General features: G+C 38.7%; 1 pseudogene; it reads right to left on the bottom strand.

The window, feature by feature from the left end:
* Nucleotides 1–326: 326 nt before the first annotated feature.
* The window catches only part of LOC138907550 (uncharacterized), a 31,436-nt pseudogene continuing 6,980 nt past the window's right edge, over nt 327–24,782 (bottom strand).

The following is a 24,782-nucleotide window of genomic DNA, read 5'->3' as shown; positions in this document are numbered from 1 at the left end:
CTTTACGAGTAACTTGAGACAACAATTAATAACTAGTATTAATTTGCTTCTAACAATACCACAAAGGAATCAAAGATATCACAATAGAGAAGTAATCTTACTACCTTGAACTATGAACTAGCAAAGGTTGAAAGATAAATCTCAAAGCACAAGTAACAAAGGTTCAAAAGAACTCTCAAAGTATGATATACTTAATCAATAATGAAGTGTCTCAATGAATGAGAAGAACTCCTTATTTATAGAAGTACTAAGGCATAAAAAGTCCTTAAAATTAGGTAGGGTGGCTGCTAAGGCATCAAAAAGTCAATACAACTAGGTAGGGTGGTTGCTAAGGAGTAAGAAAAGTCATTAAAATTAGGTGGGGGGCGGCCAAATCCCTTTGGGGCAGATTTGGACCTTAACACTACTAGTTTGGGCCATTGGTTTGGACTCCAATTGGGCTCCTTTTGAAACACCCCTTTTGGACCTCTTTTAAGCCCATTTTGAGCCCCTTTGGTGGACTTCAAGGACTGATTTGGTGGCCCAATATTCTTCCTCTTGGACTTCAATTTGGATCACCAAATAATTGTAAAACTTGGATAATTCATCTGCTTCGGGCTTGAGCTCTTCCTCTACAATTAAAAGCTTCTTTATTTTCCATTGAAGTCCAGCAACCTTAGTCTGCAACTCTTTAGCTTGAGATCTGGTAAATGGCCTTGGAGCTTCCAAAACTCTATCCTTGTCCTTGATGCTATCATTCCCCTCTTCTTGAAAAGAATTCATCCCCGAATTCGATCCTACATCAAACAAAGACAAGTCAGCAACATTGAATGTAACACTTACTTGGAACTCACTAGGAAGGTCCAGCTTGTAAGCATTGTCTCCAATCCTTTCAAGGACTTGAAATGGGCCATCTCCTCTAGGATGCAACTTTGACTTCCTTTTGGAGGGAAATCTGTCCTTTCTAAAGTGAACCCAAACTAAATCTCCAGGTTTTAAAATAACTTGTTTTCGACCCTATTCTTTCTCAAGGCAGTTTGCTCATTTTTTTTCTCAATTGCAAGCCTTGTTTGTTCATGAATTTTTTTCATCATCTCAGCCTTTGTCCTACCATCAAGATTAACAATATCATTATTAGGTAATGGTAATAAATCAAGGGGAGTGAAGGGATTAAAACCATAAACAACCTTAAAAGAAGACATACCTGTAGAAGAATGGAATATTCTATTGTAAGCAAATTCAATCATAGGTAAGTGAGCTTCCCAAGAAGTTAAGTTAACTTTCAAAACAGCCCTCAACATGTTTCTTAAGGTTCTATTAACTACTTCAGTTTATCCATCAGTTTGTAGGTGACAAGAAGTAGAAAACAACAATTTAGTACCTAACTTCCCCCAAAATACACTCCAAAAGTGGCTCAAAAACTTAGCATCCCTATCAGTAACAATACTTCTAGGTATACCATGCAATTTGAAAACTTCTTTTACAAAAAGATCAACAACATATGAAGCATCATTAGTATTTAAACAAGGAATAAAATGAGCCATCTTGGAGAACCTATCTACCACAACATATATACTATCCTTACCATACATTGTTCTAGGCAAACCTAACACAAAATCCATAGAAATATCAATCCAAGGTGAAGTAGGAACAGGTAATGACGTGTAAATACCATGTGGTAACACTTTAGATTTAGCTTGTTTACATTCCAAATACAGTGCACACATTCTTTCAACATCTTTTCTCATTCGAGGCCAAAATAAATTTTTAGCAAGTATGTCTAGTGTCTTTGGGACTCCAAAGTGACCCATAAGCCCTCCACAATGTGCTTCCCTTACAAATACTTCACGTAAAGAGAAATTAGGGATACATAACTTATTTTCCTTAAGGGAAACTCATCTTGGAGGTTAAACCTCAGAAGGACCCAACTTACAATCTGCAAAAATCTTGCCAAAATCAACATCATTAGCATAAAGTCCCTTGATTTGATCAAAACCCATTAATTTATAAGTCAGGGTAGAAACTAAGACATACCTTCTTGAAAGTGCATCCGCAACAACATTCTCTTTCCCTTGTTTGCAAGAAATTACATAAGGAAAAGTTTCAATGAATTCAACCCACTTAGCATGACTTCTACTAAGCTTACCTTGACTCTTCAAGTATTTCAAGGATTCATGGTCAGTTTTAATGACAAACTCTCTTGGTCACAAGTAATGTTGCCATGTGGCTAAAGCCCTTACCAAAGAATATAGCTCTTTGTCATAAGTGGAATAGTTCAATGTGTCTCCACTCAACTTCTCACTAAAGTAGGCAATAGGTTTAGAATCTTGCATCAAAACGACGCCTATTCCTTTGCCAGAAGCATCACATTCAATTTCAACAGATTTAGAAAAATCAGGCAATTGTAACAATGGAGCAGAACATAACTTTTCTTTCAACAAGTTACAAGCATCATCCTATTCTTTTCCCCATGTAAAAATCTTATTCTTTTTAATAATTTCAGTTAAAGGAGAAGCAATGGTGCTAAAGTCTCTCACAAACCTCCTATAAAAACTAGCAAGTCCATGAAAACTCCTAAGTTCAGTTACACTCTTAGGTTTAGGCCATTCTTTTATTGATTTAATTTTTTCTTCATCAACCTCAACTCCTTTAGAACTAACCACAAAACCCAAGAAAATCACACGATCCACACAGAAATTACACTTTTTAAGATTAGCAAATAAGAGTTGCTTTCTAAGAACTTCAAAAACTTGTTTTAGGTGTTCTACATGATCTTCTAAAGTGTTAGAAAAGATCAAGATATCATCGAAGTACACCACAACAAATTTTCCATGAAAATCCTTAAAGATATGATTCATTAATCTCATGAAAGTGCTAGGTGCATTAGTCAAGCCAAAAGGCATAACTAACCACTCATAAAGCCCATATTTGGTCTTAAAAGAAGTTTTCCATTATCTCCAGGATTCATTCGAATCTGATGGTAACCACTTTTTACATCAATTTTAGAAAAGATTTTGGATCCATGTAATTGATCCAACATGTCATCAAGGCGAGGAATAGGATGGCGATACATTACCGTTATCTTGTTGATTACTCTACAATCCATGCACATCCTCCAAGTTCCATCCTTTTTGGGTACCAATAGGACGGGAACAGAGTAAGGGCTCATGCTCTCTCTCACAAGTCCTTTCTCAAACAGCTCCTCAACTTGCCTTTGAAGCTCTTTTGTCTCTTCTGGATTACTCCTATAAGAAGGTCTATTTTGGATTTGTGATCCAGGTACAAAATCAATTTGATGCTCAATGCCACGTAAAGGTGGTAATCCATTAGGAATATCTTCAGGAAAGACTTCTTCAAAATCCTGCAAAAGAGAAGTAATACTACTTGGCAAAGAAGAAGTTAGTAACTCATAATTAATTAAAGATTCTTTGTAAGTAAGTAGTATTATGGGAAAACCTTCTTTTCTTGCATTTACATACTCTTTGGCTTTTGTATAAAAACTCTCTTTTTTTTATTTCCTTATCCTCTTTCCTCTCACCAAGACTTTTTTTTTTCATTCAAACCCCTTTTTATCTCTTCTCTCAAATTGCTGCCCTCTCTTTCTCTCGGCCATCCCTCTTTTTTTCTAACTCTTGGCCTCCTTTCTTTTCTTTTTTCTCAAGCTCACTTTTTATCCCTCCCCTTGGTTTTCCTATTGTTTCCCTTAATCTCTGTTGATCTTCAAACACTTGAGAAGGAGGTAAAGGGGCAAGAGTAAATTTCCTGCCATTTAGCTCAAGAGAATACTAATTCTTCCTTCCATCATGAAAAACATTCCTATCATATTGCCAAGGACGACCCAGTAAGATATGACAAGCTTGCATAGGGACTATGTCACAAAGAATATCATCCTCATATCTACCAACATTGAATGAAATCATACATTGCTTATTTACCTTTAGTTCACCACTATCATTTAACCATTGGAGTCTATAGGGAGTAGGATGTTTCCTGCATGCAAGTCCCAATTTTCCCACAAAGTATGAACTCACCACATTAGCACAACTACCACTATCAATGATCATAGAATAAGTTTTCCCCTTTATCCCACACCTAGAATGGAATATATTCTCCTGTTGTTCTTCACTATTGCTTCCCAAATTGATAGTCGTAATCCTCCTAACTACCCCAATCACGCCATCATTAGGTAGTTCTATATCATCATCATTACTCACATCTCCCTCTTCTTCTCCCTCACTTTTTTCACTCTCATATCCTCCAGCTTCTCTAAGAATGATGTTTCTTCTACTTGGACATTCATGCATCATATATCCCATTCCTTTACATTTATGACATTGAATAGAACTAGAAGGTGTAAATGGTTTAGGGTTAAAGGTTTTACCTCCCTCTTTGTTCTCAAATTTACCTTTATCCTTGTCTTCTTGAGGTCTAGAAGAACTCTTCATCTCTTGATTCGACCATGGCTTCTTGGAGATGGTGTTTGACCGATCTTTCTACGAGCTAGTTTGCTTTCTTTTATTTTGATTTTCTACCTTTACAGACAAATCAACTAACTCATCTATTGTTACATATTGTTGTAATTCTACTACATCAGCTATTTCCTTATTTAAACCATTTAAAAACCTAGCCATTGTAGCCTCTTCTTCCTCCATACAATTAGCTTGGATCATAGCCATATCCATAGCTTTAAAGTACTCATCCACAGACATGGACCCTTGCTTCAATGTTTGAAGACATTGTTGTAGCTCTCTTTGAAAGTGTGATGGTATGAATATCTTTCTTATCACCCTCATTTTCAATAATAAATAAAATATCTCATTTTCTTTCCAGATAACCAGTGTAAAACAAATACATCACTATGCCCATCTGTCAACATGTGTGAGAAATCATGAATAGTGTGATACCTTACATCATGAGGAAAACACATCTCTATGCATATATGTCATGTGTGCATGTCAATGCAATGTATCTCAGAGATTGTACTCATGTACTCACACTCTCAGAGTACTCAATTTCACTGTCTTGCATTCTCTCTCACTGTGCTCAGCACACTCAATCATTCAGCGCTATACAATACCTGCTGTGGCGTGCAGCCCGATCCCTATTTATAGTCAACTGCGCTCACTGGGGGAGAATGTAACACCCCGGAAAATTTTGAAGAACTTAAGTGTAAAGCCCGGTAAAATTTACAAAGAAAATAATGTTTCATAGTGCCAGATTAGGCTTACGTGTTTGAGGATTATAGAAATTCTTCGCGGCGAGCTTGCTCACCACGGCTCAGACCTTTTGGGTTGAACAATGCACGGAAAAGTAAAGGAAACTTTTTGGCGGAACTGTGCATTTCTACGGCCCATTATGCGACCGCAGAATCACTCTGCGGACCGCATAATGGCCGCAGAGTGAAACAGTTATTTGGGTTTGTTGGAAGCAATTATGCGGTCGACTATGCGACCGCATAACTGTTATACGGTGTACTATGCGACCGCAGACTCAGGCAGATTTTTGGTCATTTTGGACACCAATTATGCGACCGATATGCAGTGCTCACAATGTCATGAGAATAGCGCAAAAATGATGATATGATGTATCAATAAATAACAACAGAGACTGAGATATGATATGCAATGAAATGAATATGACTGAGTATGAATTTTTATTTTAAAATAAATATTTCACAACAATATGACCTCCGTGGTCCCAATAATACTGGCACATAGCCTCAACATGATTTTTAATATGCTTTACAGCTCAATTTCTTTAACTCGTAAAATCGCATGGAAAATGCCAAGATCATTTAACTACAAAATTTCACAGAAACAATTATGTCACAATTTCTATAGTGCACGCCCACACACTCGTCAACTAGCATGTGCGTTACCTCACAACAATTTGCGTAATACATATATTCAGGGTTCATACCCTCAACTCCAAGATTAGAAGAGTTACTTACCTCGAACAAGCCAAATCCAATGCCGAGCAAGCTAAACAATGCTCCAGAAATTCCATTATGCGCGTATCAACTTCCAAACGGCTCGAATCTAGTACAATTAATTTGATTCAGCTAACAAAAATTATAGGAATTAATTCCATATCAAAATATTAATATTTTCCAAAAATCCGAAATTACACCATAAAAATCAATCGTGGGGCTCACGTCTCGAAATCCGATAAAACTCACAAAATCCGAACCCCCATTCAATCACGAGTTCAATCATACCAAAATTACTTAAATCCGACCACAACTCGCCCTTCAAATCCTCAATTAAAGTCTATGAATATTTCTACTATTTTCAACCCAAAACACTAATTTGTTGATAAAAACAATAATAGATTCGTGTAATTTAACCAAACGCCCCAACTCTTCCACTAATTTGTAACCAAACTCCCCAACTCTTCCACTAAATTACACTAATTTGTAATTTAATAATAGATTCGGAAAATGATTCGCTATCGCGAAGAACAAACTCTCCAACTCTTCATGACAGCCTCTAGTATAATGGTCATAACGTTTTTTACAAAACTCCAAATTGCACTTGGTTTACCTTTCTGAATACTAGACACCAACGACTATAACTTTTATTTTTTGCTCATCTCCCAATTCCTTATAAATTGTTAGATATAAGCTTCCAAAGTCATCCCTATGCAATAGAGATTTTCAAATTCTTCCCAGATAGCCTATAATATATATACCATAACGTTTTATACACAACTCCAAATGACAAATGGTTTACATTTCCGAAAACTAGACATCAAGGGCTACAACTTTTAGTTTTGGATCATATCCATATTCCTTATAGATTGCGAGATATAAGCTTCCAAAGTCGGGTCAGTGCAGCAGAGATTTTGTTCTACGCGATCACGAAAGAGCTTCCGCGATTGCGATTCACAAGGTTCCAAACTGTTGTTTGCTCTTCGCGAACGCGACCCAATGTTTGCGATCGCAATTCACACATCTGTAAGCAGAAACCAGCAGCTAAAAATGGCCTAAAAATGGTCCGAAACCACCCCGAAACACACCCGAGCCCCCTCGGGACCTCAACCAATTATACCAATAAGTCCTAAAACATCATACGAACTTAGTCGAAGCCTCGAATCATATCAAACAATGCTAAAACTACGAATCGCATCTCAATTCAAGCCTAATGAACTTTGAACTTTCAAATTCTATATCTTGTGCCAAATACATCAAATCAATCCGGAATGACTTCACATTTTGCACACAAGTCATAAATGACATAACAAAACTATTCCGATTTCCAGAATCGGATTCCGACCTCGATATCAAAAAGTCAACACCCCGGTCAAACTTCCCAAAAATTTAACTTTTGGCATTTCAAGCCTAATTCCACTTCGGACCTCTAAATAATTTTTCGAACACGCTCCTAAGTCCAAAATCACCATACGGAGCTATTGGAATCATCAGAATAAAATTCCGAGGTCATTTACACATAAGTCGACCGGTCACTATTTTAACTTAAGCTTTAAACCTTAGAACTAAGTGTTCCAATTCATTCCAAAACCTCACCGGACCCGAACCAATTGCCCCGGCAAGTCACACAACAACTGTAAAGCCCAATTTGAGTAGTAAATGGGTAAACGGGGTCGTAATACTCAAAATGACCGGTCGGGTCGTTACATTTTCGCCCACTTAAACATATGTTCGTCCTCGAACGTGCCAAGAGTTATTTCCAAACCATCAAATCACTGTTCAATCTTACCACACATGTACTCCGGTTGATCTCACGTCACCCTATTCTATATAGGCCTGACCATACAATATAACTGAAAATCATTAATCTAACCTTAGCCCAAAACCTATGGAGCAAAATTTCTAACATCCAAAATTCTTTTCAAGACCTGGATCTCACATCTACACACTGTATAAGTCCGAACAAGCTGCATCGAGCTATAACTATAACAACGGATATAATCACCCAGCATATTACATAACTCGCATGCTCGTAGCACCATTCCTGATCACAGTAACTACTCCAAAACCAACCAAGTACTAGTATTAAACCCTATATCGAACCAAACTTCATCCCAAATCCTTCGTACACTGTTGATAATAAAAGAAACACGCAGAAATCTCAGGACCCCTTATCAGATCAACAAGTCATGGAGCTCTCTCGCCCCAACCAGAACCATAATCACTTTCTAAGCCGAATTTCAAAATTATCCTCCCGAATATACCGTTTCAAACCCGTTAGTACCCATTCCAGGTCCAATGACCTTATATTTCTAAACATATTTGTTCCACACACATACCGAACTAATATAACATCAGAGCCACCACCCGTGCTATCCGTGCACCAATACACAGCAATTCAAATGTACTCAAATGCTCATATTGTTCAAATTCCGCCATAAGGCCCCCAATTAAAACCGCACCATATGTGCATATAACCAATGAATCACAACTCCTCGTAGCATAAAGGAGTAACTCACAGATCATTTCAGAACACGAATAAGTTCAACATCAACCAAATGGCACGTCCCTCAACAATAGCAGTATGGAGCCAACCATCCTGGCTCGGTGTAGAATACACATCCTAATTGGGCCTATCAATAGACCCCCAAATCACTCTGGTTATCCACAAATAGATAAAAATCCCTCCGAAACTCCATAATGACTGAATCATAATACATTCTATCATCTGGATAGCTCCGACCACAACTTCACAGTCCACAACCATGAAACAATTTGTTCCTGACAACTCCTAGTCTCCAAATCCATAGAACACACGCCACCATTTCTGGTCCCATCTCCACCGCCCGAATGTCTAACACATCTCTCATACACGATCATCCCACGAGGAATATTTCTAAAATTCTTCTGCGCCACAAGGAAAAATTTGAACATCAGCAGTCGATCAACCAGGAAAATGCCGCAATACCTATGAAATATCCATAATTCAAAACATAGTGTGCCTTCTGAAATGTACACTCTACTCACACAATACCAAATAGCTATAGCATTCATCTAAACATCGAAAACTATTTATGCCCTCGAAGAACTTATGACCTCCCTTTCAAAGCCAAACCATGACCTTGCACACGCCAACCTTAATCCTACACAACACACCACATCTATTATGCTATCATGTGACAAGCACAAGAATCCCATTATCAACTTTGAGTCACCAATAATTTACATACCCTTTTAGTTAGAAACCTTTCTCTTGCTTCTTTCCAGGAGGAAATCACTATACACAACATGTTCTCCACACCGGTAGAAACCATCAATAATACTTTGGAATCCATTTGCACATAATCAAGACCTACAAACCTTAGCATTGAACCACAACGCCCTACGGCCCATAAGCAACTGTATTCTTCTTAAGCACCTTCAAAATATACCACAACTATAACACTCATTCTGAGAATACCTTTTATGAATTTGAAATTGTTCTTCTTACCTTCCTTATACAAAAATGTAGAATCCATAGTCATATAGAATTTTCGCAAGTCCAGGCACCATCAAACGCAAATCTCAAATTTTTTTTATCCATACATAAGTCCGGAAACATTCTCAATTGTTATATATAATTTTCAAACCCACTGGAATTTTTCTCGGGAGTCACCCACTTTGCTCACATCTAATTGCACCGCCCAAATGGGCCAAAAGACACGTGCCCCATTGGCACCACAATACTCAAAGAAGTAACTTTACTTTAATGCCACATACCAAATTCATACTCCGTGCGCACTACATCATTCACCAATAACAACTCACTCATCCCACGATTTGTTTCTCATATACTCATCCGTGAAATATAATCCATAACCAGGAACTTTCCTTATTCGAGTCATTTCCGAACTCCACCTCTACAAGTCATCACTGATTCTCAAGTATACTTTAGACCCAACCAAAATTTGACACATACCCATTAATTGATTTGTCTATTGCAGGCTCCCCCACTTGGCTCAAAGCCATAGATTAAAATACTCCATAATGCACAATACCCATACCCTATTATTGTCATAATACCGTAGTCAGTGCCACAAAATTATTCTCAAGCTCATACAATACCAACCACAAAAAATACCCCAAACCATCCGCTAAGCATACATTTATTTCTCTTGACAACCAATTCAACTTTCTCAACCAGATTCAAATTCAAATCTCAACACATATCCTCCGCTGGTAGAAAAGAAACTCTCCACTCAACATTATAAGGAACACACCTATGTAGATTACTCCGCAGGAGATAACCCACCTGCTCAGCCTCAAATTGGCATCTTATTATACCCTTTCGCAACCACAATTACTATACAATCACTTAATCTTTCTGAGTCCAAACTCATTAACAAGACATGAGAATTTGGTTTGTCACAAAATTAAACCATCGTGAAAGATCCTTCAAAACATTCACACTAGAGACTGTACGTCACATCAAAATGAAAATCAAGCACCCAATGGCCTTCCTTTACATTTCAAGAAAACACTTCTCGTCCCATTCAAATCGTCTTAACACATCCCGCAGTTACATCATACTCATCACAAAGCCATTCCACCACTCATCGAGCCACAAATTCCACTGTAGGGTCATTACCGGACATATGAGTCCAATTGTATAGGTTACAACTGAAGCTACCGAGCTCAAGCTACGGTCTAACCATGGCCTAAAGTCCTCCAGGTTGGCCCACCACCAAAACACAAAATACTCACCTCGAACCTCGTTCATAGAATCACAAGCCAGCGATGCACAGCTGATACCGAGCGCTCCTGTGCGCATACGAATACGTGAAAGGAATTTAAAGAGTTATGTCTCAAGTTGAATCAATTCTGCACGATAAAGAAGGAAAGATGGGAAGTATATATCCTAAATGCCCTGTAGCCTATCAAAGATAAGTATGGACGTCATCATACTGATCCGCAAGACTCTACTAGACACTTGCTCATGACTTGTAGAACCTATGAACCTAGAGCTCTGATACCACCTTGTCACGACCCAAAAATCCAACTAGTCGTGATGGCACCGAACACAACCCGTTAGGTAAGCCAATTACCAACTATTCAATTACAATGATAATTATTTAAAATAAAATATCTAAAACCAATGCATTTTCCCAAGAACTGGTAGTACAAATCATGAGCTTCTAAGAATAGAGTATACAAAGCGAAAATAAAATAAATACATAGTCTGTTAGAATAATACATAAACAGAGCTTTTATAAATCTAAGGCTACCCTGAACAAGAGTCAGCTACAATAGGAACGCAGGTACATCTTCAAATCCCGCAACCATCGAGCACAACAACAACAACAGCCAACATCTGCACGAAATGTGCAGAAGTGTAGTATCAGTACAACCGACCCCATGTACTGAGTAAGTAACAAACCTAGCCGTAGGTTGAAAATAGTGACGAGCTTCCACCAAGGTCGGGTCCAAAACCAATAGTCCACAACAATCCACAACAGCATAAAGCAAATAATACCAGAAGTAACTCAGAGATAAAATGCTCAGTCACCTCATGATTTCAGCAATAATAGTTCTTCCTTTCAAGTACATCAGTGAAAATCCAAATCTATTGCCAAAGTTACCAAAAATGTGAATAAGTTTGAATACAGAAATTTTTCCAAAATCCTTTCAATAATAAATAAAATATCTCATTTTCTTTCCAGATAACCAGTGTAAAACAAATACATCACTATGCCCATCTGTCAACATATGTGAGAAATCATGAATAATGTGATACCGTACAGCATGAGGAAAACACATCTCTATGCATATATGTCATGTGTGCATGTCAATGCAATGTATCTCAGAGATTGTACTCATGTACTCACACTCTCAGGTACTCAATCTCATTGTCTCACATTCTCTCTCACTGTGCTCAGCACACTCAATCACTCAGTGCTATACAATACCTGCTGCGGCGTGCAGCACGATCCCTGTTTATAGCCGACTGCGCTCACTGGAGGTGTACAAACTCATGAGGGGCTCCTACAGCCCAAGCGCTATAAGCACAGACAACTCACGTGTTGCACGGATAACTAACGTGCCATAATATAAATATCTGGATCCGCACGGCCAACTCACTTGCTACGCGGCCAACTCATGTGCAATAATAATATAAGGATCCGCACGGCCAATCACGTGCTGCACGGTCAACTCACGTGCAATAATAATATATGGATCCGCACGGCTAACTCACGTGCTATAATAATATCTGGATCTGCACGGCCAACTCACGTGCAATAGTATAATATATAGATCCGCACGGCCAACTCACGTGCAATAGTATAATATATATAAAGCCAACATGGCCTACTGCGGCGTGCAACCCGATCCTAAAAATATCCTTACAATCAGGATCTCGGCCTCCCTCAATCATCAATCTCTCTAGTCTCTCTTTCATGGGCTCACAATGTCATGAGAATAGCCCAAAAATGATGATATGATGTATCAATAAATAACAACAGAGACTGAGATATGATATGCAATGAAATGAATATGATTGAGTTTGAATTTTCATTTTAAAATAAATATTTCACAATAATATGACCTCCGTGGGTCCCAATAATACTGGCACATAGCCTCCACATGATTTTTAATATGCTTTTCAGCACAATTTCTTTAACTCATAAAATCGCATGGAAAATGCCAAGATCATTTAACTACAAAATTCTACATAAACAATTATGTCACAATTTCTTTAGTGCACGCCCACACGCCCGTCACCTAGCATGTGTGTCACCTCCCAACAATTTACGAAATACATATATTCAGGGTTCATACCCTCAACTCCAAGATTAGAAGAGTTACTTACCTCGAGCAAGCCAAATCCAATGCCGAGCAAGCTAAACAATGCTCCAAAAATTCCATTATGCACGTATCAACTTCCAAATGGCTCGAATCTAGTACAATTAATTTGATTAAGCTCACAAAAATTCTAGGAATTAATTCCATATCAAAATATTAATATTTTCCAAAAATCTGAAATTACGCCCCAAAAATTATCCGTGGGTCCCACATCTCAGAATCCGATAAAACTTACAAAATCCGAACCCCCATTCAACTACGAGTCCAACCATACCAAAATTACTCAAATCCGACCACAACTCGGCCTTCAAATCCTCAATTAAAGTCTATGAATTTTTCTACTATTTTCAACCCAAAATACTAATTTGTTAATAAAAATAATAATAGATTCGTGTAATTTAACCAAAACCGAGTTAGAATCACTTACCCCAATCCATATGGTGAAAATCGCCTCAAAAATTGCTTCAATCCGAGCTCCATAGCTCCAAATGTGTTAAAATGGCTGAAACCTCGAAATATATCTTCTATTCAGGCATTTACTCTTCGCAATCGTGAAGCACAAAAATTTTCAGCCCCAAAATAGCTCTTCGCAATCGCAGAAAATGCTTCGCGATCGCGTAGAACAAACTCCTCAACTATTCCAGACAACCTCTAGTATAATGGTCATAACGTTTTGTACAAAACTCCAAATTGCACTTAGTTTAACTTTCTGAAAACTAGACACCGAGGACTATAACTTTTATTTGTTTCTCATCTCCCAATTCCTTATAGATTATTAGATATAAGCTTCCAAAGTCAGCCCTATGCAATAGAGATTTTCAAATTCTTCCCAGACAGCCTATAGTGTATCTACCATAAGTTTTTATACACAACTCCAAATGACAAATGGTTTATATTTCTGAAAACTAGACATCAAGAGATACAACTTAAGCTTTAAACCTTGGAACTAAGTATTCCAATTCATTCCAAAACCTCACCGGACCCGAACCAATTGCCCCGGCAAGTCACACAACAACTGTAAAGCCCAATTTGAGTAGTAAATGGGTAAACGGGGTCGTAATATTCATAACGACCGGTCGGGTCTTTACATTTTCGCCCACTTAAACATATGTTCATCCTCGAACGTGCCAAGAGTTGTTTCCAAGCCATCAAATCACTGTTCCATCTTACCACACATGTACTCGGGTTGATCTCACGTCACCCTATTCTATATAGGCCTGACCATACAATATAACTGAAAATCGATAATCTAACCTTAGCCCAAAACCTATGGAGCAAAATTTCTAAAATCCAAAATTCTTTTCAAGACCTGGATCTCACATCTACACACTGTGTAAGTCCGAACAAGCTGCATCGAGCTATAACTATAACAACGGATATAATCACCCAGCATATTACATAACTCGCATGCTCGTAGCACCATTCCTGATCACAGTAACTACTCCAAAACCAACCAAGTACTAGTATTAAACCCTATATCGAACCAAACTTCATCCCAAATCCTTCGTACACTGTTGATAATAAAAGAAATACGCAGAAATCTCAGGACCCCTTATCAGATCAATAAGTCATGGAGCTCTCTCGCCCCAACCAGAACCATAATCACTTTCTAAGCCGAATTTCAATATTATCCTCCCGAATATACCGTTTCAAACCCGATAGTACCCATTCCCGGTTCAATGACCTTATATTACTAAACATATTTGTTCCACAGACATACCGAACCAATATAACATCAGAGCCACCACCCGTGCTATCCGTGCACCAATATACGCAGCAATTCAAATGTACTCAAATGCTCATATTGTTCAAATTCCGCCATAAGGCCCCCAATTAAAATCGCACCATGTGTGCACATAACCAATGAATCACAACTCCTCGTAGCATAAAGGAGTAACTCACAGATCATTTCAGAACACGAATAAGTTCAACATCAACCAAATGGCACGTCCCTCGACAATAGCAGTATGGAGCCAACCATCCCGGCTCGGTGTAGAATACACATCCTAATTGGGCCTATCAATGGACCCCCAAATCACTCTGGTTATCCACAAATAGATAAAAATCCCTCCGAAACTCCATAATGACTGAATCATAAAACATTCTATCATCTGGATAGCTCCGACCACAACTTCACAGTCCACAACCATGAAACAATTTGTTCCTGACAACTCCTAGTCTCCAAATCCATAGATCACACGCCACCATTTCTGGTCCCATCTCCACTGCCCGAATGTCTAACACATCTCTCATACACGATCATCCCACGAGGAATATTTCTAAAATTCTTCGGCGCCACAAGGAAAAATTTGAACATCAGCAGTCGATCAACCAGGAAAATGCCGCAATACCTTAGAAATATCCATAATTCAAAACATAGTGTGCCTTCTGAAATGTACACTCTACTCATGCAATACCAAATAGCTATAGCATTCATCTAAACATCGAAAACTATTTATGCCCTCAAAGAACTTATGACCTCCCTTTCAAAGCCAAACCATGACCTTGCACACGCCAACCTTAATCCCACACAACATACCACATCTATTATGCCATCATGTGACAAGAACAAGAATCCCATTATCAACTTTGAGTCACCAATAATTTACATACCCTTTTAGTTAGAAACCTTTCTCTTGCTTCTTTCCAGGAGGAAATCACTATACACAACATGTTCTCCACACCGGTAGAAACCATCAATAATACTTTGGAATCCATTTGCACATAATCAAGACCTACAAACCTTAGCATTGAACCACAATGCCCTACAGCCCATAAGCAACTGTATTCTTCTTAAGCACCTTCAAAATATACCACAACTATAACACTCATTCTGAGAATACCTTTTGTGAATTTGAAATTGTTCTTCTTACCTTCCTTATACAAAAATGTAGAATCCATAGTCATATAGAATTTTCGCAAGTCCAAGCACCATCAAACGCAAATCTCAAATTTTTTTTATCCATACATAAGTCCGGAAACATTCTCAATTATTATATATAATTCTCAAACCCACTGGAATTTTTCTCGGGAGTCACCCACTTTGCTCACATCTAATTGCACCGCCCAAATGGGCCAAAAGACACGTGCCCCAATGGCACCACAATACTCAAAGAAGTAACTTTACTTTAACGCCACATACCAAATTCATACTCCGTGCGCACTACATTATTCACCAATAACAACTCACTCATCCCACGATTTGTTTCTCATATACTCATCCGTGAAATATAATCCATAACCAGGAACTTTCCTTATTCGAGTCATTTTCGAACTCCACCTCTACAAGTCATCACTGATTCTCAAGTATACTTTAGACCCAACCAAAATTTGACACATACCCATTAATTGATTTGTCTATAGCAGGCTCCCCCACTTGGCTCAAAGCCATAGATTAAAACACTCCATAATGCACAATACCCATACCCTATTATTGTCATAATACCGTAGTCAGTGCCACAAAATTATTCTCAAGCTCATACAACACCAACCACAAAAAATACCCCAAACCATCCGCTAAGCATGCATTTATTTCTCTTGACAATCAATTCAACTTTCTCAACCAGATTCAAATTCAAATCTCAACACATACCCTCCGCTGGTAGAAAAGAAACTCTCCACTCAACATTATAAGGAACACACCTACGTAGATTACTCCGCAGGAGATAACCCACCTGCTCAGCCTCAAATTGGCATCTTGTTATACCCTTTCGCAACCACAATTACTATACAATCACTTAATCTTTCTGAGTCCAAACTCATTAACAAGACATGAGAATTTGGTCTGTCACAAAATTTAACCATCGTGAAAGATCCTTCAAAACATTCACACTAGAGACTGTACGTCACATCAAAATGAAAATCAAGCACCCAATGGCCTTCCTTTACATTTCGAGGAAACACTTCTCGTCACATTCAGATCGTCTTAACACATCCCGCAGTTACATCATACTCATCACAAAGCCATTCCACCACTCATCGGGCCACAAATTCCACTGTAGGGTCATTACCGGACATATGAGTCCAATTGTATAGGTTACAACTGAAGCTACCGAGCTCAAGCTACGGTCTAACCATGGCCTAAAGTCCTCCAGGTTGGCCCATCACCAAAACACAAAAATACTCACCTCGAACCTCGTTTATAGAATCACAAGCCAGCGATGCACAGCTGATACCGAGCGCTCCTGTGCACATACGAATACGTGAAAGGAATTCAAAGAGTTATGTCTCAAGCTGAATCAATTCCGCACGATAAAGAAGGAAAGATGGGAAGTATATATCCTAAATGCCCTGTAGCCTATCAAAGATAAGTATGAACGTCATCATAATGATCCGCAAGACTCTACTAGACACTTGCTTATGACTTGTAGAACCTATGAACCTAGAGCTCTGATACCACCTTGTCACGACCCAAAAATCCAACTAGTCGTGATGGAATCTAACACAACCCGTTAGGTAAGCCAATCACCAACTTTTCAATTACAATGATAATTATTTAAAATAAAATATCTAAAACCAATGCATTTTCCCAAGAACTGGTAGTACAAATTATGAGCTTCTAAGAATAGAGTATACAAAGCGAAAATAAAATAAATACATAGTCTGTTAGAATAATACATAAACAGAGCTTTTATAAATCTAAGGCTACCCTGAACAAGAGTCAGTTACAATAGGAACGCAGGTACATCTTCAAATCCCGCAACCATCGAGCACAACAACAACAACAGCCAACATCTGCACGAAATGTGCAGAAGTGTAGTATCAGTACAACCGACCCCATGTACTGAGTAAGTAACAAACCTAGCCGTAGGTTGAAAATAGTGACGAGCTTCCACCAAGGTCGGGTCCAAAACCAATAGTCCACAACAATCCACAACAACATAAAGCAAATAATACCAGAAGTAACTCAGAGATAAAATGCTCAGTCACCTCATGATTTCAGCAATAATAGTTCTTCCTTTCAAGTACATCAGTGAAAATCCAAATCTATTGCCAAAGTTACCAAAAATGTGAATAAGTTTGAATACAGAAATTTTTCCAAAATCCTTTCAATAATAAATAAAATATCTCATTTTCTTTCCAGATAACCAGTGTAAAACAAATACATCACTATGCCCATCTGTCAACATATGTGAGAAATCATGAATAATGTGATACCGTACAGCATGAGGAAAACACATCTCTATGCATATATGTCATGTGTGCATGTCAATGCAATGTATCTCAGAGATAGCACTCATGTACTCACACTCTCAGAGTACTCAATCTCATTATCTCACATTCTCTCTCACTGTGCTCAGCACACTCAATCACTCAGCGCTATACAATACCTACTGCGGCGTGCAGCACGATCCCTGTTTATAGCCGACTGCGCTCACTGGGGTGTACAGACTCATGAGGGGCTCCTACAGCCCAAGCGCTATAAGCACGGACAACTCACGTGTTGCACGGACAACTAACGTGCCATAATATAAATATCTGGATCCGCACAGCCAACTCACTTGCTACGCGGCCAACTCACGTGCAATAATAATATAAGGATCCGCACGGCCAATCACGTGCTGCACGGTCAACTCACGTGCAATAATAATATATGGATCCGCACGGCCAACTCACGTGCTATAATAATATCTGGATCTGCACGGCCAACTCACGTGCAATAGTATAATATATAGATCCGCACGGCCAACTCACGTGCAATAGTATAATATATATAAAGCCAACATGGCCTGCTGCGGTGTGCAATCCGATCCTAAAAATATCCTCACAATCAGGATCTCGGCCTCCCTCAATCATCAATCTCTCTAGTCTCTCTTTCATGGGCTCACAATGTCATGAGAATAGCCCAAAAATGATGATATGATGTATCAATAAATAACAAAAGAGACTGAGATATGATATGCAATGAAATGAATATGACTGAGTTTGAATTTTCATTTTAAAATAAATATTTCACAACAATATGACCTCCGTGGGTCCCAATAATACTGGCACATAGCCTCCACATGATTTTTAATATGCTTTTCAGCACAATTTCTTTAACTCATAAAATCGCATGGAAAATGCCAAGATCATTTAACTACAAAATTCTACATAAACAATTATGTCACAATTTCTTTAGTGCACGCCCACACGCCCGTCACCTAGTATGTGCGTCACCTCCCAACAATTTACGAAATACATATATTCAGGGTTCATACCCTCAACTCCAAGATTAGACGAGTTACTTACCTCGAACAAGCCAAATCCAATGCCGAGCAAGCTAAACAATGCTCCAAAAATCCCATTATGCACGTATCAACTTCCAAATGGCTCGAATCTAGTACAATTAATTTGATTCAGCTCACAAAAATTCTAGGAATTAATTCCATATCAAAATATTAATATTTTCCAAAAATCTGAAATTACGCCCCAAAAATTATCCGTGGGGCCCACATCTCAGAATTCGATAAAACTCACAAAATTCGAACCCCCATTTAACTACGAGTCCAACCATACCAAAATTACTCAAATCCGACCACAACTCGGCCTTCAAATCCTCAATTAAAGTCTATGAATTTTTCTACTATTTTCAACCCAAAATACTAATTGTTAATAAAAATAATAATAGATTCGTGTAATTTAACCAAAACCGAGTTAGAATCACTTACCCCAATCCATATGGTGAAAATCGCCTCAAAAATCGCTTCAATCCGAGCTCCATAGCTCCAAATGTGTTAAAATGGCTGAAACCTCGAAATATATCTTCTATTCAGGCATTTACTCTTCGCGATCGCGAAGCACAAAAATTTTCAGCCCCAAAATAGCTCTTCGCAATCACAGAAAATGCTTCGCGATCGCGTAGAACAAACTCCTCAACTATTCCCGACAGCCTCTAGTATAATGGTCATAACGTTTTGTACAAAACTCCAAATTGCACTTAGTTTAACTTTCTGAAAACTAGACACCGAGGACTATAACTTTTATTTGTTTCTCATCTCCCAATTCCTTATAGATTATTAGATATAAGCTTCCAAAGTCAACCCTATGTAATAGAGATTTTCAAATTCTTCCCAGACAACCTATAATGTATCTACCATAAGTTTTTATACACAACTCCAAATGACAAATGGTTTACATTTCTGAAAACTAGACATCAAGAGATACAACTTAAGCTTTAAACCTTGGAACTAAGTGTTCTAATTCATTCCAAAACCTCATCGGACCCGAACCAATTGCCCCGGCAAGTCACACAACAACTATAAAGCCCAATTTGAGTAGTAAATGGGTAAACGGGGTCGTAATACTCAAAACGACCGGTCGGGTCGTTACATTTTCGCCCACTTAAACATATGTTCGTCCTCGAACGTGCCAAGAGTTGTTTCCAAGCCATCAAATCACTGTTCCATCTTACCACACATGTACTCAGGTTGATCTCACGTCACCCTATTCTACATAGGCCTGATCATACAATATAACTGAAAATCGTTAATCTAACCTTAGCCCAAAACCTATGGAGCAAAATTTCTAACATCCAAAATTCTTTTCAAGACCTGGATCTCACATCTACACACTGTATAAGTCCGAACAAGCTGCATCGAGCTATAACTATAACAACGGATATAATCACCCAGCATATTACATAACTCGCATGCTCGTAGCACCATTCCTGATCATAGTAACTACTCCAAAACCAACCAAGTACTAGTATTAAACCCTATATCGAACCAAACTTCATCCCAAATCCTTCGTACACTATTGATAATAAAAGAAACACGCAGAAATCTCAGGACCCCTTATCAGATCAACAAGTCATGGAGCTCTCTCGCCCCAACCAGAACCATAATCACTTTCTAAGCCGAATTTCAATATTATCCTCCTGAATATATCGTTTCAAACCCGATAGTACCCATTCCCGGTCCAATGACCTTATATTACTAAACATATTTGTTCCACAGACATACCGAACCAATATAACATCAGAGCCACCACCCGTGCTATCCGTGCACCAATACGCAGCAATTCAAATGTACTCAAATGCTCATATTGTTCAAATTCCGCCATAAGGCCCCCAATTAAAACCGCACTATGTGTGCACATAACCAATGAATCACAACTCCTCGTAGCATAAAGGAGTAACTCACAAATCATTTCAGAACACGAATAAGTTCAACATCAACCAAATGGCACGTCCCTCAACAATAGCAGTATGGAGCCAACCATCCCGGCTCGGTGTAGAATACACATCCTAATTGGGCCTATCAATGGACCCCCAAATCACTCTGGTTATCCACAAATAGATAAAAATCCCTCCGAAACTCCATAATGACTGAATCATAATACATTCTATCATCTGGATAGCTCCGACCACAACTTCACAATCCACAACCATGAAACAATTTGTTCCTGACAACTCCTAGTCTCCAAATCCATAGAACACACGCCACCATTTCTGGTCCCATCTCCACCGCCCGAATGTCTAACACATCTCTCATACACGATCATCCCACGAGGAATATTTCTAAAATTCTTCTGCGCCACAAGGAAAAATTTAAACATCAGCAGTCGATCAACCAGGAAAATGCCGCAATACCTATGAAATATCCATAATTCAAAACATAGTGTGCCTTCTGAAATGTACACTCTACTCACGCAATACCAAATAGCTATAGCATTCATCTAAACATAGAAAACTATTTATGCCCTCGAAGAACTTATGACCTCCCTTTCAAAGCCAAACCATGACCTTGCACACGCCAACCTTAATCCCACACAACACACCACATCTATTATGCCATCATGTGACAAGCACAAGAATCCCATTATCAACTTTGAGTCACCAATAATTTACATACCCTTTTAGTTAGAAACCTTTCTCTTGCTTCTTTCCAGGAGGAAATCACGATACACAACATGTTCTCCACACCGGTACAAACCATCAATAATACTTTGGAATCCATTTGCACATAATCAAGACCTACAAACCTTAGCATTGAACCACAACGCCCTACGGCCCATAAGCAACTGTATTCTTCTTAAGCACCTTCAAAATATACCACAACTATAACACTCATTCTGAGAATACCTTTTGTGAATTAGAAATTGTTCTTCTTACCTTCCTTATACAAAAATGTAGAATCCATAGTCATATAGAATTTTCACAAGTCCAGGCACCATCAAACGCAAATCTCAAATTTTTTTTATCCATACATAAGTCCGGAAACATTCTCAATTGTTATATATAATTCTCAAACCCACTGGAATTTTTCTCGGGAGTCACCCACTTTGCTCACATCTAATTGCACCGCCCAAATGGGCCAAAAGACACGTGCCCCATTGGCACCACAATACTCAAAGAAGTAACTTTACTTTAACGCCACATACCAAATTCATACTCCATGCACACTACATCATTCACCAATAACAACTCACTCATCCCACGATTTGTTTCTCATATACTCATCCGTGAAATATAATCCATAACCAGGTACTTTCCTTATTCGAGTCATTTTCGAACTCCACCTCTACAAGTCATCACTGATTCTCAAGTATACTTTAGACCCAACCAAAATTTGACACATACCCATTAATTGATTTGTCTATAGCAGGCTCCCCCACTTGGCTCAAAGCCATAGATTAAAACACTCCATAATGCACAATACCCATACCCTATTATTGTCATAATACCGTAGTCAGTGCCACAAAATTATTCTCAAGCTCATACAACACCAACCACAAAAAATACCCCAAACCATCCGCTAAGCATGCATTTATTTCTCTTGACAATCAATTCAACTTTCTCAACCAGATTCAAATTCAAATCTCAACACATACCCTCCGCTGGTAGAAAAGAAACTCTCCACTCAACATTATAAGGAACACACCTACGTAGATTACTCCGCAGGAGATAACCCACCTGCTCAGCCTTAAATTGGCATCTTGTTATACCCTTTCGCAACCACAATTACTATACAATCACTTAATCTTTCTGAGTCCAAACTCATTAACAAGACATGAGAATTTGGTCTGTCACAAAATTTAACCATCGTGAAAGATCCTTCAAAACATTCACACTAGAGACTGTACGTCACATCAAAATGAAAATCAAGCACCCAATGGCCTTCCTTTACATTTCGAGGAAACACTTCTCGTCACATTCAAATCGTCTTAACACATCCCGCAGTTACATCATACTCATCACAAAGCCATTCCACCACTCATCGAGCCACAAATTCCATTATAGGGTCATTACCGGACATATGAGTCCAATTGTATAGGTTACAACTGAAGCTACCGAGCTCAAGCTACGGTCTAACCATGGCCTAAAGTCCTCCAGGTTGGCCCATCACCAAAACACAAAATACTCACCTCGACCCTCGTTCATAGAATCACAAGCCAGCGATGCACAGCTGATATCGAGCGCTCCTGTGCGCATACGAATACGTGAAAGGAATTCAAAGAGTTATGTCTCAAGCTGAATCAATTCCGCACGATAAAGAAGGAAAGATGGGAAGTATATATCCTAAATGCCCTGTAGCCTATCAAAGATAAGTATGGACGTCATCATACTGAGCCGCAAGACTCTACTAGACACTTGCTCATGACTTGTAGAACCTATGAACCTAGAGCTCTGATACCACCTTGTCATGACCCAAAAATCCAACTAGTCGTGATGGCACCTAACACAACCCGTTAGGTAAGCCAATTACCAACTATTCAATTACAATGATAATTATTTAAAATAAAATATCTAAAACCAATGCATTTTCCCAAGAACTGGTAGTACAAATCATGAGCTTCTAAGAATAGAGTATACAAAGCGAAAATAAAATAAATACATAGTCTGTTAGAATAATACATAAACAGAGCTTTTATAAATCTAAGGCTACCCTGAACAAGAGCCAGCTACAATAAGAACGCAGGTACATCTTCAAATCCCGCAACCATCGAGCACAACAACAACAACAGCCAACATCTGCACGAAATGTGCAGAAGTGTAGTATCAGTACAACCGACCCCATGTACTGAGTAAGTAACAAACCTAGCCGTAGGTTGAAAATAGTGACGAGCTTCCACCAAGGTCGGGTCCAAAACCAATAGTCCACAACAATCCACAACAGCATAAAGCAAATAATACCAGAAGTAACTCAGAGATAAAATGCTCAGTCACCTCATGATTTCAGCAATAATAGTTCTTCCTTTCAAGTACATCAGTGAAAATCCAAATCTATTGCCAAAGTTACCAAAAATGTGAATAAGTTTGAATACAGAAATTTTTCCAAAATCCTTTCAATAATAAATAAAATATCTCATTTTCTTTCCAGATAACCAGTGTAAAACAAATACATCACTATGCCCATCTGTCAACATATGTGAGAAATCATGAATAATGTGATACCGTACAGCATGAGGAAAACACATCTCTATGCATATATGTCATGTGTGCATGTCAATGCAATGTATCTCAGAGATTGTACTCATGTACTCACACTCTCAGAGTACTCAATCTCATTATCTCACATTCTCTCTCACTGTGCTCAGCACACTCAATCACTCAGCGCTATACAATACCTGCTGTGGCGTGCAGTACGATCCCTGTTTATAGCCGACTGCGCTCACTGGGGGTGTACAGACTCATGAGGGGCTCCTACAGCCCAAGCGCTATAAGCACGGACAACTCACGTGTTGCACGGACAACTAACGTGCCATAATATAAATATCTGGATCCGCACAGCCAACTCACTTGCTACGCGGCCAACTCACGTGCAATAATAATATAAGGATCCGCACGGCCAATCACGTGCTGCACGGTCAACTCACGTGCAATAATAATATATGGATCCGCACGGCCAACTCACGTGCTATAATAATATCCGGATCTGCACGGCCAACTCACGTGCAATAGTATAATATATAGATCCGCACGGCCAACTCACGTGCAATAGTATAATATATATAAAGCCAACATGGCCTACTGCGGTGTGCAATCCGATCCTAAAAATATCCTCACAATCAGGATCTCGGCCTCCCTCAATCATCAATCTCTCTAGTCTCT

The sequence above is a fragment of the Nicotiana tomentosiformis genome, chromosome 3, assembly GCF_000390325.3.
Source record: "Nicotiana tomentosiformis chromosome 3, ASM39032v3, whole genome shotgun sequence".
In the NCBI taxonomy this organism is placed as follows: Eukaryota; Viridiplantae; Streptophyta; class Magnoliopsida; order Solanales; family Solanaceae; genus Nicotiana; species Nicotiana tomentosiformis.
Note: the sequence above shows the minus strand (reverse complement) of the source record. Positions and strands in the feature narration are given on the sequence as shown.